The following is a 14,523-nucleotide window of genomic DNA, read 5'->3' on the forward strand; positions in this document are numbered from 1 at the left end:
TTTGTACAGAATAAAAAACTTTGAAAATTCTAATAAGTAAAAAAATAACTAGAGAGGATCATTCAATAAAAATAATTGGTGAAATTAAATTTTACTTTGAGATGTGTCTGTTTTTCTGTAGACTTTTCCATGTCTTCCTGTTTTTCTTTGTACTTGTAAAGAAAATAGTGCTTAGATTATCCTCAGTTTTAACACAACATGACAGAAATTCGTCTTTCAATGATAAAACTAGCAGAAATAGAACACTTATGATAACCCTGTCTTTGAAAAACATCAGTTAAAAGCCCCCTCGAGCTCCATGAACATGTTGCAGACTGCACATGTCACATAACTGAGGACAATGATTTTTGCCTGAGGCTCCCACATTTGAGGAAGAGAAACACTGCTTTCAACAAAAGATGCTATTCTAGTTATGTGCCCTTTTACCCTGTCAGAGAAACAGCTCGTATCATAAAGTCACAGCTAATTTGTATCATGTCTGCACTAACAGTCAGATTCAGTTTGTATCAAACTATCAAAGTTGCACTTAATGCCAGTTGATGGATGACAACTTTTCTTGCCTCTCCCCTTCTCAAAACCTATTTAAACATTGCCTCCCACATTAAGAAAACACCCCAATATTCAAAATACAAATGGAATCTTTGACATGTCTCACATAACCAGAATATACAAAAATGTTAAAACTAGTAATTTTTTTTTAAATCCTAAAGAGTGAGAAAATGACACCAACACTTCTGAAGTTCTATGATGAATAAACAGCACTTTAAGACAAACATGTGGGTACCAAGTGTAATGGAATTTTCTCTCAAAAAGAAAAGGGAAAAAAAAAAAACACAACTTACTTGACTCGGGTAATCTCTTATATTTTGGCGTATCTGTTCACCTAAAAACATTCAGTCTGCCTACAGAGATTGTAAGGGCTTTTTTTCAAGGTCAGCACTCAACAATTTAGGGAAGAACAATTTCTTCTCTTTTTTTTAAGGGACCTGTTTCTCATTTATGCTATTAAATGTCATCAACTTTCATTTTAAGATCCCCGAAGCAGAATGCCTGAACCATGTAAAGGGACTTCAGTGAAAGTAAAAGTCAGGCCAAAGACTTAACAGCTCCAAATCGACAGCACTCGTGAAAAAGAGCTGCAAAGATCGAGGCGGGTGGGAAGGGGGGGGGGGGGGGGGGGGGCGGGGGGCGGAGGGGTGTGGAACTTCCAGGTTTTAGGAGTTCAGGCTCAGTTCAGATAAACATCTAACAGCGCTGGTGGACTTCTGAGCCTACCCTCCACAGCCCCTGAGTCTCCAATGTTAGGTGGAGACAGGCCTTGTGAGATTTCATCTACTTCCCATCTCTAAATGATGTAGAAGTTATTTGACCAAGGCTTTTTCATCCCATGATCTGAAAGCGTCACTGAAATCTAGGGAAGGAAAATCTCACAATATCCTGTGAAGTATGGATTTTTTATTATTATTGTTTTGAGGTGGGGTCTGTTTTTAATACTGCAGGGTATAATAATTACCAGGGTTCTGAACAATTATCTCCATTTATCAGAAAGAGATTGGTCTGCTCTGTAACCTTATGTACAGCAAGTGAAGAACATCCCCGGGAGGTTCAAAGCAGCAGTATCAGTCAGTAATGTAGTTTTAAAGTGACAGGAGAACTTTTTGTGATGGGGCTGAGAAAAAGCAATTGTCAATGAAGGCTGAAGAATCCCAGTTCCCAGTCTGTATTTCCCTCAGTGCACGCATTTCCTGCCTTAGAAGGTTAATATTGTGCAGAAGACAGAAAGATACAGCTTCTGCTGTGCCTAAGCTGTGCTTGGCACTGCTCTCTGATGGATTCCTTGCTAGCAAACAGAGCCAAAGCGCAGCATGCTCCCGCCACATCCTCTCCAGCGAGCTATATCTGCTCTCTACCTACTGAGAAGATGCAGATAATCAACTCCACTCCCTTCACTTGGAGCACAGCAGTGACTCTGCCCTTACATATGATCCTGGTGCTTGTTCAGATTTTTTTTTTTTAATGTTCTTAAACCTCTGTCTGGCAAAGCATGGTTTATTAGAAGCAGATTTCTCTTCAGCTACTTATTGTTTCAGTTTTATAATTCTTAGGTAGTGTAATTCCTGGAAAATAAAAAATGTTCTTCATCCAAAATTTTGAATGAGTCATAGTAGGTTTACTTGTTTTGGTTCACCCTTAAACGAAGTATAAATTCATAAATTTCTGTATCTAAATGATACGCTGGTTTCCTTTGTTTCGGCTGCCTGTTAGCTCCAAATTTTTTTACAAGCAATAAGACTTTTCTAGCAAATTATGCCCATCAATTGGGCTTGGCAGCCAAAGGGAGTCATCATGTTTTCATGGAACTGTGAACTACATCAGGAAAAATGACACCACTACTTCCCAAGTTTTTGCCCTCGGGAACAAAACTCCAAACAGTTGTCTTTAACACCTCTTCAGGCATGCAACACAACACAAAAACTCTGAGGTTCTCATCTCTCACAAAAGAGCTTTTACAAAAATTGACCCAGCTTCAAGTAGAGGTCATCTGAAGCCCCAGAAGCTACAGGGAACTTGGGCAAGACTGAGTGCTGCACCTTCTATTCTAAGATACAGAGAGCAGAGATGAGAGAAGGAAGACTCTACAGTCATCGAGTTTCATTCATCATAATAAAGTCGTAAAAAAATGTCTTCAGAGACTCTACAGAAATGCTTTCCATCTTGAATATTTAAAATCAAACCTGATCAAAACCTTTCTTACACAATGCTTTCTAATAGCTAATATCTTGGCTTTTAATAAAATGCGTGTTTCCAAGGAAGGTAAAAACCAATCATCACTAGCCAGTGACTTTGACCATTAACTTTAAAGAGTATCACTTATTTTTGAAAGTAATTTATATAGGCATGTCTCAGGTCATTTTGCAAAGTCAGATTTGTATTCAGGAATTAATAGAGAAGCTACAGGACTGCCATGATAATAATAAACTATAGTACTGCTTTTTTATAATCAGATAAAGAGATGTATTTTGTTTCCAGTGCTTTACAGAGATAATGCTTCTTTTTTCCATTCCAAATGAGTATGTTGGTCCATGCCATTTGCTTTAATGATTTTCTAGGGCACTTAATGGCTTTTTGCATGGTATTTTCACTTATGTCCTCTAAAGATCATCCTTTTCATCTAGCTTTAATATACTAAAGAGGAGGTTAATTGGGAAAGTATAATAAAGTTTTGCCTTTCCCTCTTCAGGACTGAATCATTCTACCACTTTGGTAAGCACTGTGCAAGTACCATGGAGATTTCATCATGAGAAAGATGACACTCACCTGGCATCCTACTACATTTGGAGTAGATGAATGAGTCTCTGAAGGACACATTTTCAGATACAGTTTATGCATCAAAATAAGGCAACAGCATCAACTTAGAAATACACTGAAGTACAGCTTCAGTTTTGATGGGCTGAAGCACCTTCCTTCAACAGTCTACAGGCTCAGACAAATCTGGAAATATGACTCCAGTTGCTGAGCTCTCAGAAAAACTCTGGAGGGCAGTAACTGCTCTTTCTGAATATCCTATTCTAAAGACAAGGGGAGAACACTTGCTTTTCTGATCCCATTTGGTTTTGTACAGTATGGCCTCCTGCATCTTCAGTCAAATTTTACAGGAATTTAGGTATTTCATAAATGCACTACCGAAGGAAGCACATGGGAACTTAAATTCAGCAATCTCACTGGAAGAAGTGTTGCAGGGGAAATTTTAGAACATTTAGGCAGGTTCCAAATCAGAAAGAAATCCTAATTTCGGTATACCAACAATTCCTGAAAACTAGAAATCCCAGACTGTATCCGGTTTCACTCTTAAATACTCCCCCCACAAAGGCTCAAAAGTAACACAGAACCTCCAGAAGAGTGATCAGAGCAAAAACAGCCTGCAACAATTACTAGCCAATTTGACACTTGCACAAACCTCAGAAGTGTAGGTAAAGTTAAATTCACTTCCCCAGGGACAATGACAAAATCAGCTAAAATGGGCCCAGAGCCAGAATTCCTGATGAGAGGGAAGGCTACTGGAGATGAAAGGCAATGCAATCGGTGTTCAGTCTGATACCATGTCTGTCTCTTCTTCCACTCTGCTCTTGCCAAAATGAGGGGGAATGGAGCAGAGGTGCAGAGGAGGTCCAGAACATGGTCACTCATCAGTGAGAGTAAGTAGCTCCCTGTAACCTGAATTAACTGAAGATGATGGCTATCTAAGCAAGTTGCCATGACCCTGGTGCAAAACTTCTGACCCCATCAGAGTGCTATCATAACCATTGCTTAAACTTAGAGTCAGTCCTCAGTTTGTCTCCAGTCTGGAATTTCCGTATATTGAGGAGCTGAAGTTTACACACATTATAAACACTTCCTTTAAATGGTTTGTGAGTCCTCACTTGCTCTGGCAATGAAAGAACAATGTTTGTAAAAAAATATCTAAGTCTTATGCATTGTAAATAGTCAGTAAACATGTTTTCTTGGACTCTCACAGACTCCTCAGAGCCTACTTGCTCTAAAAAGAACAAAACACATCAGTCCATGGTCTTAACACAATTAATATGATTTAAGACTTCTATTGCAAGAAAAAAAAACCCCACTTGCTGAAATCCAGTGGAGAAATAAATATAGCTATTATAGTCATACATCCACAAAACCATTACTGTAAAACTCAAAGATTTTTATTTGAAGACAAAATTCAAGAATAAAAGCATTTAAATCTACCATTAAATCTGAAGAAACCTCTGGTGACCGTGGTCCCAGAGGAATAGGAGTCAAGGGCCTGACTGCAGGACTGTCCACCAATTTTCAGAGGAATTTAGGTCAGTCCCCAAAGAAGCAAAACAGCACACAGAGGGGAAAAAAGAAAATTCAATATAAATCCTCAATACAAAGAAGCCCAATACAGTAACATCTGAATACCACCAAGCAAGGAAATCTAAGGTAACTACTTTGATCATACTCACGGGAAGGCAATCAGAGGAAATATTCTGAGTTTTCCAGTAACAAGCCCGATGCTGATGAATTCAAAATGATGACTCCAGAAAACTGAGGTGATGACTGCATAGAAATAGAAAATACAGAATATTGCTTAGCAATGGCACCAGTATTGCAGTCTCCATTTTCTCTTTGGTAAAGTCTTTACAAATGCCCCTACAAAGGTTTCTAAAGTATGGAATAAAACAGAAAAAATTTGCAAAAGGCCAACAAACCTCACTGTCAACAGCTCTATAAAGTTGAGTTTGACTAAAGAGGCTTTGATTTCCAAAACTCTCTCAATAAAGTCACTCACTAAAACCTGTTTGAGAAGTGAAGTTGATACAAGCTAAGTTGAATATTCTCTTATGATTAGTAAGAGACAAAGAAAAACATCAAAGTGAGTTTTCATAACAGAGTAAGGATTCCAGTGTAACTCCTTACAGATCTATACTGAGATCTGTTGTATTCAGCATTTCCAAGCACTCTGAAAAAACAGATCAACAATGAGAAGAAAAAGTCTGTAGATTATACAAGACTATTCATTTTAAGAAAATCTGAAGTCAATATAATGAAGTGATGAAAGAGTTCATGGAAATGAGTTTCTGTGGGAAGACTGAATTTGGTATTTACAAGTAAAGGTACAGGGGCGAGAAAAAGAAGAATCAATCATATCTGTATACACATTGTAATCAACGAGACAATAATATTCAGCAAAGACATCTTGGAATCTGAGGAAGAGGTCTCTGAAAATCTTAGCTGACTAGCTGACAGTTGTCAAAAGGCAAAGTAAAGTATGTTATGTAAAATATAGGTTTTATCTAGGTCACACTGTTTTCAGTTTTGTATGAAGCTCTGGTTACTCTTTCTTAAGAAGCGCCTTATCAATAATGATCAAAGCTATGGCACAGTTCTCATCTAGGAGGCTATCCAGAATATGAGTCTTCCATTTTGTCATGGGTTTGTGTGGAGTCACTTTTTGCTTGGTAACAGGTAGAGGGGGCTGCAGTGCTGTCTCAGTAAGCAGTTCTCGAAAACATCCCTTGGCTCTGAGGTAGACTCACCTCCAGCCTGGTCAGGTCAATCTGGTGCCTCTGCCATCACTATTTAAGAAGGGAAATTCGAGCTGGAAGAGGAGGTGACCCTGTGGAACCCACAGTCACAGAAGGAGAAAGGAAGGAGGAGCATCAGACCAGAGACCCGTCTGCAACCTGTGGCAAGAACACAGTTTGTACTCCTGCAATCCATGGAGGGTAATGGTAAGACTGAGAGCCACTAACAGCTCTGGCTGAGTGTGCCTGGATGGGCAGGAGACTGTGTGAGGAGGTGGCCACAGCTCAGGCCGTGCTGGAGAGCCTGTGGGCCCCAGAGACCTACACAGGAGGCAGAGAGGAGCTGCAGGCCTCAGGATGAACACAGGTCGGAGCGGCCCATGCAGGACTTCCTGGTATACGAGGGACTCTGTGCTGGATCAGGGAGGATCAGCAAGGAGCCCACCTGCCTTGAGAGGAGACGAACGGCAGAAGCCATTGGGAATAGACTGACTGAACCTCCCATTCCCTGCCTCCTCTGTTGCTCAGGGTGGAAGGAATAAATGACACTGGGATCAGGTCTCTTGAGACTGCAAAGAGGGGAGGGGTGGGGGGAAGGTGGTCTTAAAGGGCTGGTTTTGTTCTTCATCATTGTACCACTCTGTGGTGTTTTCTGTTTGTTATGGTTTTGGTTAGTGGTAGATTAAATTGATTTTTTAAAATTTTCTTCCCCAAGCTGAGTAGTCTTGTATGTTTTGTCTAGTACCAAAAGTGGCAAGTAAGGCCTCTCTGTCCTTAGGCAGTATCAAGGGCCCTTGGTAATTTTGTCTGATTGATCGTGGTCCTCTGTTCTCAGATGGTCCTAAACCACAACACATTTGAAAAACAGGGATGATTGAGGTAGAATATAAAAAGGATCCTGAATGTTTTTTGAAAAGTAAATGTTGTTGTTTGTTGTACAAGAACCGAATCAAGAAGGTATATAAAAAAAAAAAAAAGGATAGTTTCATCACCTATAAGATATCACAGTCTGGATGTGGTCTTTAGCTTAGAAAGTCACAAAGGAAAGATCGCCAAATTCTGGGAGAGCACATAAAAAGAGGATCCATTCCACACTCATCTGCTTTTGCTTGCTTTACTGTAAGCAAATGTCTCAGTCAGAGGTAGGATACTAACCGTTTTTTTTTAAATGGAGACAACCCCAAAAAGATTTTACCTTTCTTTAGCACAGTAACACAGCCCTCTTCTGCTAGTCTCTTTATATTTGCACTGTCCTAAAGTAATATTTTTCTGAACTAAGATCAATATATTTTATAATATCAATAAAATCACCAAAATAGGCTCTCTCACTATTTACTATCAAATAGAATCCCTATCACACCACAATTCTATTGTGAGCTGACTATGAAAGGCTAAGAACAATTTAACAAACAGGAATTTTGCATGTAATTTCAGCATGAAAGAATTTCAGATCCAAGCTGAAAACCAGACTCTATAAATCTAAACCCTCTCATCCAAGAAACAGCATTAGGGTTTGGACACATTTGGGGTTGTAATCTTCAGTGGTAAAATTGGCACAATTTTTACTGATTCTTCAGTCCTTCAAATTCTCCTGACCATAAACACTGGGTACATGTTCTGCTGTCATTCATACAATGGCATTAAGAGCATTGTGGACCTAGGCACACACCCAGCACTGCACTTTCAAGAACAAAATGGAACTCAATTTCCAGCTAACATTGATACTAGATTCTCAGCTAATGTGGGTCAGTATCCATTAAATGCAATTTTGATAACAGAAATGCTTTACCAAAACTATGCTCTGCTCCATTTTCTCCAATAGCTCAACAGTTAGGACTGTAACAGGGTTCAGATCTCATCTTTTCTTGCAGGGATTTTAGCCTACATCTTCCAAAGGACACTACAGCACTGGCATGTTCTCCCACATACTTTCATACCAGTGCTGATTCTGAGTGTAAGGGAAACTGTAGCACATTAGACCAAAGGTCCAACTAGCTTTATATCCCGTCTCCAGCAGCGGCCAATATCATATAAGAACAGGAAAAGCACATAATGACTCTTCCGACAAATACTCTACAGGAGCTTGTGACTTCCAGAATGCCTGAGTCAAAGGTGGAATTTGTCTATTTACTGATCTCCATGGCAGCTTTTTTCCATTATCATCTCCAATAGCTGCTACCAGTCAGCAAAATCCTATGGACTCCCACAACTTAATCATGTGCTAAGTGAAGATATAGTTCACATTGGACAAGTAATTAAACCTTCAGACTGACACTATGACTCAGCTATGCCACTTCCCAGCTGAATACTTACTCAACACAAAGCTAGATGTGATATGCACATAGGAGGTATTCCTCATTGCATCACATGTAAAATAGCATTCCCAAACTATCCAAAAAACAAGGTGATTAAGAATCTATTCTGGAAATAGCACATCTGTGTTTCAGTCCCAGATACATATCTAATCATTTAGGAAATTGAAGTAACATTAGTAGGAGAGAGTGGGAACACCATAAGGAATACTTGGAGAGTACACATTATAGTTCTTTTGGAAAAAGAAGGTAACCCAGTCTATCTAATCAGTTCTGAGTTAGCAAACTATTAGATGAAAGAGGGATTCCTCCTCCAATCTTTAGCAAATAATTTCAGAGAATCATAGAACAGCTCAGGTTGGAAGGCATCTCTGGAGATCATCTAATGCAATACCCTGCTCATAGCAGGCTGCCCAAGATCACGTCCAGTTAGGGTTTGAATACCTGCAATGATGGAGACCCCATACCCACTCTGGGAAATCTGTTCCAGTGTTGATCATTTACAGTAATAAAAATTTTCCCTATGTGTAAATGGAATGTTCCATAATTCAGTTTGTGTCCCTCATGTCCTTTCAGTGAAAACATTTAGAAGAATTTGCTTACATCTTTTTTTGTCATAATCCCTCTGCTCTCCTATAGTCACAGAGTCACAATATGTGACAGCCATAGAGTGGCCATTAATCTTGAATCTTATTCCAGTTACAGCTAGGAATTTTTATCCATATATTTCAGTATTGAATCTTGTGCAAATTATTTTTCCCTTGCATCCTGAAAGTGAGAGCAGAAAATCACCTTTAAAAAAAAAAAGTCTAGATGAAGTATTTCTTTTTTTATCCATTTCTTCTAGATCTTCTTTTCGCCTTTTGATTTTTATGTTGTCAGTTACCACATAGTTTATTTAGTTATGAATACATGACAGAGGGAGCACTTAAATAAAACTCTTAAACCTTTCCTCAGGTACACTATGTATACAACGAAAGCTTTTCATTACAATGTTTGGCAAACAAGTGTTATCAACAGAGATGAGGTGAAAGGGAAGCCTCAAACTCATCTATTACTATCCAAATAGGTACCCAAGGCATTTGTTTTTCAGGATTACCTAAAAAGGGCAGATATATTGTCTCCTGTGCTCACCACTTGCAAGCATCTTATCAGTACAAAGCATCAAAGTAAATAAAAAACATCTCTCATGCAGCAATACACTTAAGAGTTTAATTTTAAAAACTGTAAAGCCCCATTGATTCCAACTAAGCAAACATTTACATGCTCTGCCAGACAGTGACAGCTCACTGTACCTGAGCTCTGCTTCCCAGAGGGCTGCCCCAGATAATAAACTCAATAAACTCTTGAAGATTTTATTATGCAGGTACAGCAGGGATGAAGCTACACATTAGAAATTTCTGAACTAATATTCTCAATGAACTTAATATAATAAATAAAGGCTTTAGAGTTCAAATGTCACTTTTATCTCAGCTGAAGGATGATCATGAAGGCACAGCCCACAGGTCTACCAAGGAAATACTGTCATCTTTCAAACACATAGCTACTTGTATATTCCATTGCTATTTTTCAGATATTATGAAGCACTCATACCATTACAGCTTCATCTTTCTGTGTCCTCATCTGATAATTTTAGTGATGCAGCAAAGTATTAAGAACTAGAAATTCATAGGGACAATGTGAGCTGTACAAAATATTTTCCCACTCCATCATATTTTATGGTTGAGCCAAACAGGGTGCATTACATATACAGATGACAGTTCTGATTGTCCAGATGTGTTTACAGTCTGGAGGTAAAGAATCAGGGAGAGGAAAAGCATGCCATCATCTGTGTCTTTTCTAGCCCAGCTGTAGAGTATATTGGAAATCTGAAAATCATGGACAAAAAAAATCCTTCTCCAACCCATCATTCATAATTCAACTTTTTGGGAGCCCACTTGACCTTACTTTCAAATCATTTCCAATGCCATGGGCATATCAGTAAGCAGAATAGTTCTCCAGAACAGGACTTGAGGACACCCTGAGCACAGCCCATCCCATGTACTAAGCTGTTCAATGAGTGTTCTTAACTACAAATTCGAATCAGAGATTATAATCATGAGTGGTTTTTAAAATAATGCCAGACAGCCATGCATGTTAGCGTATTAAGTCTTTGAAGGAGAAAGGATCTATATGTTCCCTTCAGCCAAGCTGCTAATATCTTTTTTTAAACAACAATTCATCTGACCTACAAATTATCAGAAAAAGGCATATTTCTTCTCCACCACCTTAAAATACCAGTCATCTTTACACTGATCTCAGCAGCAGAGCCCTCCAATACTTTATCAAACAGTCACTCCTCTCAAAGGCACAATAGAAATGAACATCTTTTGGATACAATGACTGGTCTATGTACAGGCTTTCATTCTGCATATCTTGGCATGAGATAGGAAAGAGAGAAAATTGCTTTCTGAGGTTAAATACAACCAAAAGGAAGACTCTAGTCTTCCCACAGCTCACACCAAGTGGAAGTAGATTGCAAGATCTCTGCATGGTTATTCTTAAAAGTAAAAGCTAAGAAACAAGCAAAGTATGTGTGCATATGAGCAGATGGGGCTCAGGCATGCAAATGCAGCACTTGCTTCCTTCTTTGGCCACATTCATACTACTAAGCAGAAATAATTTGCTAACCACACAGCAGTGGCATTCACATTAGCAGAAAACCAGACTTCTTTTCTTGCCTTGATCAGCAGTTACTGCCCACAGGAATAAAGAGTGTTGTGTTCTTCACTTGCTCCATGCAAGGTCTGCTGATTTCACACGGACACAAGTAACAGCAAGAACAGGCCAAGCGTGTCCTCATGTAAACCTGTCACCCCAATAGATCAGTGACATGCATAGCAGGGAAAAGACTATTCAAGGAGGGTTCTCTCCTTTCAACTTGTAATCTGGAAGAACATTTAGAAATAGAAAGCTTGCCATATCCCTTTTTGATCATTTGGCCATTGACATCAGCTCCCCTACATCATTGGCAGTGGATACAGGCATGTTTACTACAGAACATGCTCCTGAGGGAAAACATTTACTGATACTAAGAAGACCCAAGTTTCTTGCAAATTCATTGTCCATTTCACAGAAGAGTTACAGTAAGCTTAGAGCTCTAGCTCAAATTATTAATAATTCATAAAGCATACTGTGTATTAACTCAGAAAATAGTCACTTGCAACAGACAGCAAATAGAAATTGGCTGCTTTAAACCATATTTTGACAGCTGTTAGCATCATTGAACACAACAAATGGAAGAATGTGCTCAAAACAATCAGAGCAGGGCAACTAAAATAAGTCTGCAATAACAAAAAGATTGTCTCTCGTGAGAGCTCTGATTTTCTCCTCTGCTGTTGTCTTCTTCAGTTATTGAATATAAACATGCTGCTGGAATGTGTGTCAGGAGAGATGGAGCTACAAGGAAGATTTTGCAAGCTTTATCCTTTTCAGAGAAGTTTCATTAAAGATGTTTCTGAGAAGTATTCTGATTGACAGGATTAGGTCCATGCCTGAAAGTTACTATTTGTGGATCCTGTAGCTCACAGGTCCCATAAAAATAAAACACTTTAAAAAAGACCTTTGTGCAAATGAAGGCATTCTCTCAGCAGGGAAGGTTCATGTGAAACTCTTCTGTGGTTTCCCTTCACATGGGTTTTTCTGTGCAGATGGAATAGCAGAAAATCCCTGGAGAACACGCTCCCCTGGGTGCTGATCGTTTGATTCAAGTTTTCTAGGTTGGTTCTTGGTGAAGGTTTCTATAACAAGCCAAAATAAAACTCTAAAAAAGAATGTTCCCAAACTTAACACAGGGTGACATTTGGTTCCACTTTATTTCATGTTTGTACTTGATACCTTTTTCTTTTAGTTTTTCAATTCACACCACTTTCTTACTATGCTAGCCTTCTAGTATTCTCCCAAATACAGTCAGCCCAAAACATGATTTCTCTGCTCTAATCACTTGTAAGGGCTTGGGACAAATGATGGAATTGACCACAAGAGTTGGATTTTATTAGATTATTGACAAATCTTGAAGTAGTAACCCAAGTAAACCATCTTTTAGAAGGGGTAAAACATTACGTGTCAAAATAAGAAACTGCAAATAAGCCAATGTTGCTCCATTGCAAAAGCAAGGATCACAGCATTCCACTTCCAACAGGAAGCACCCACCAGTTCATTGAACCATCTCAAAGAGACTGTGAAATGGAAGAAGAATAGAAGAGGAAAACAACAAAAGGGTGTTTCTTTCCCTTTTTTCCATCCTTCCTCAGACAGGATGAACTTTGGAGACAGAAATTTCCTCTCAGCAATATTCAGGCACTTCATTTGCATCGTATCTTCACTTTTTTGTCCCACATTTTCCCCACTTATCTCCTGCTTTCATATTCATTGTGTCTCCCGCTCTATATAATTTTCTAGCTTCTTTGCTGCTTGCTTCTGGTCATATTCTTTCTACATCAAACTACCCATTTCTTTCCCCAGATCCTATTGCCCCTCCTACTCCTTACTGCCAGCCTCCTCATATCTGCTGTGTCTCAGTTTCTTGTCCTGATCTCATAGCTTAACATGACAGTATCTATGAAAGGTTAACATGTCCAGAACCTAAGTAACATATGTATTCAGTCCAACCATAATCATTTTAGATCAGTAAAAATATTTGCAAATACTCTGAGGCAGAAATTAATGAGAAGTTAATGAGAAGTCTTGAATCATTTCTTAAGAGCTCTCAGAAAAGACTCACAGCATCACAACAGATATCAACCATCCCAAGCATTATGATAGATCTACCTTATTCCGGACTGGCATATTCCATCTTATTTATATTTCACCTGTTTATGCATTTCTTAAGAAGTATAAAAAAGGAAGTATAATATTTTTTTCCAGAAATCTCCCAGCTCTCTCAAATCCTTTGTGGGCCTTAAAAATGGCTGGATAATACTGTTTATTCAGATTAAAATTGTTCATCTGCATTTGTCTTTGCCTTTGTGCCTTCTGAGGAAAGGTAAGCAGAACTAAACTTCCACAGAGGAAAATTTCATAGTACACCAGAATGATGCCACTTTCTCAGGAATAATCAGTTCAAATAGCTGGGTTTTAATGTGGCTATATTATATATGGAAAGTTTGCATGTCATGCATCGCAATAGTTGTAACATTATTGATGATTAATATGCATAGTTATATCTTCCATAGTCTGGTTCCAGTGACTAACAAACTACTACTTTTATTCTAGCTACTACATTTCTGTCTGGGAATAGCTGTAGTTTTGATGCCGTCAGCTCCCACTGCTGCTCACAATGTTTAGTCTGGATGGCTGATAAGCAAACCTTTAAGGCTACAGCATTACTATACCAACTTTAATTAGCTTTAAAATGCCTGCAGAAAGTACCAGATACTCCTGATTACTCAAGGGCCTCTAAATGTCCACACAAAAACTTAAATTTTAGTCCACTCAGGAAATCAGATTGATTGTTACAGATGGGCACCATCTTCTGCACTATATAAGTTATCAGCTCTGTCACGACATGCTGAGAAATGGATCATCCCCCTGACTTCTTCCTGTTCTGCCCCACGGATGGAGAAAATGAAGATGCTGGAGAAAGTATGGCAAGTACATCTGTTTTCTAACTTTTCACCTAATGTGCAAGGACAAAAACTGGCAGTTTGCAATTGATCATCTAAAGAAAAAACTCCAGGGTTGCTTGTCAGTCTTCAAACACTACCTGTGTGCTCAGTGATACTTTTGATTTGCCAAACTCTCTCCATTAACTTTAATAAACTACAACTCATAAGTTCAATACGAAGTTTAAATCTTGCCTCACTTGGCAGACATATAAACAGCATGGAATGTGCACATAAAAACAAGTTATCCTGGTCACACCTATTACTTTTCCCAAAGGAAGGGCATGCTCAGGTACTGTAGATGAGAATCTAGATGACTGAGCTCCAGCTGCTTGTTTAGACTGTTAGCCTTGCTTTCAATGGTAGGAAATATTACATAAAATCCACGTAACACATACAAGCTAAGTGTAAATGATGAAAGAAATCAGCAAGGGAAAAGAGGCCAAAGAGCTGTTGTGATGGAAGAATAGCAGCTGGGAAAACTGAAGTTAACCCAGCTATGTTATTTTTTAATTAAAA

The 14,523-nt window shown here is 38.8% G+C and overlaps 1 protein-coding gene across 3 annotated transcripts in view; it reads right to left on the reverse strand.

Annotated features, from left to right (window-relative positions):
• The window catches only part of CALD1 (caldesmon 1), a 195,215-nt gene that overhangs the window by 113,060 nt on the left and 67,632 nt on the right, over nucleotides 1-14,523 (reverse strand). For all 3 annotated transcript variants that reach the window (XM_062009481.1, XM_062009463.1, XM_062009472.1), the window contains one exon: nucleotides 4,989-5,082. The gene's annotated coding sequence lies outside the window, so the exon portion shown is untranslated. The remainder of the gene's footprint in view (nucleotides 1-4,988; nucleotides 5,083-14,523) is intronic.

Source organism: Colius striatus, chromosome 1, assembly GCF_028858725.1.
Source record: "Colius striatus isolate bColStr4 chromosome 1, bColStr4.1.hap1, whole genome shotgun sequence".
Classification (NCBI taxonomy): Eukaryota; Metazoa; Chordata; class Aves; order Coliiformes; family Coliidae; genus Colius; species Colius striatus.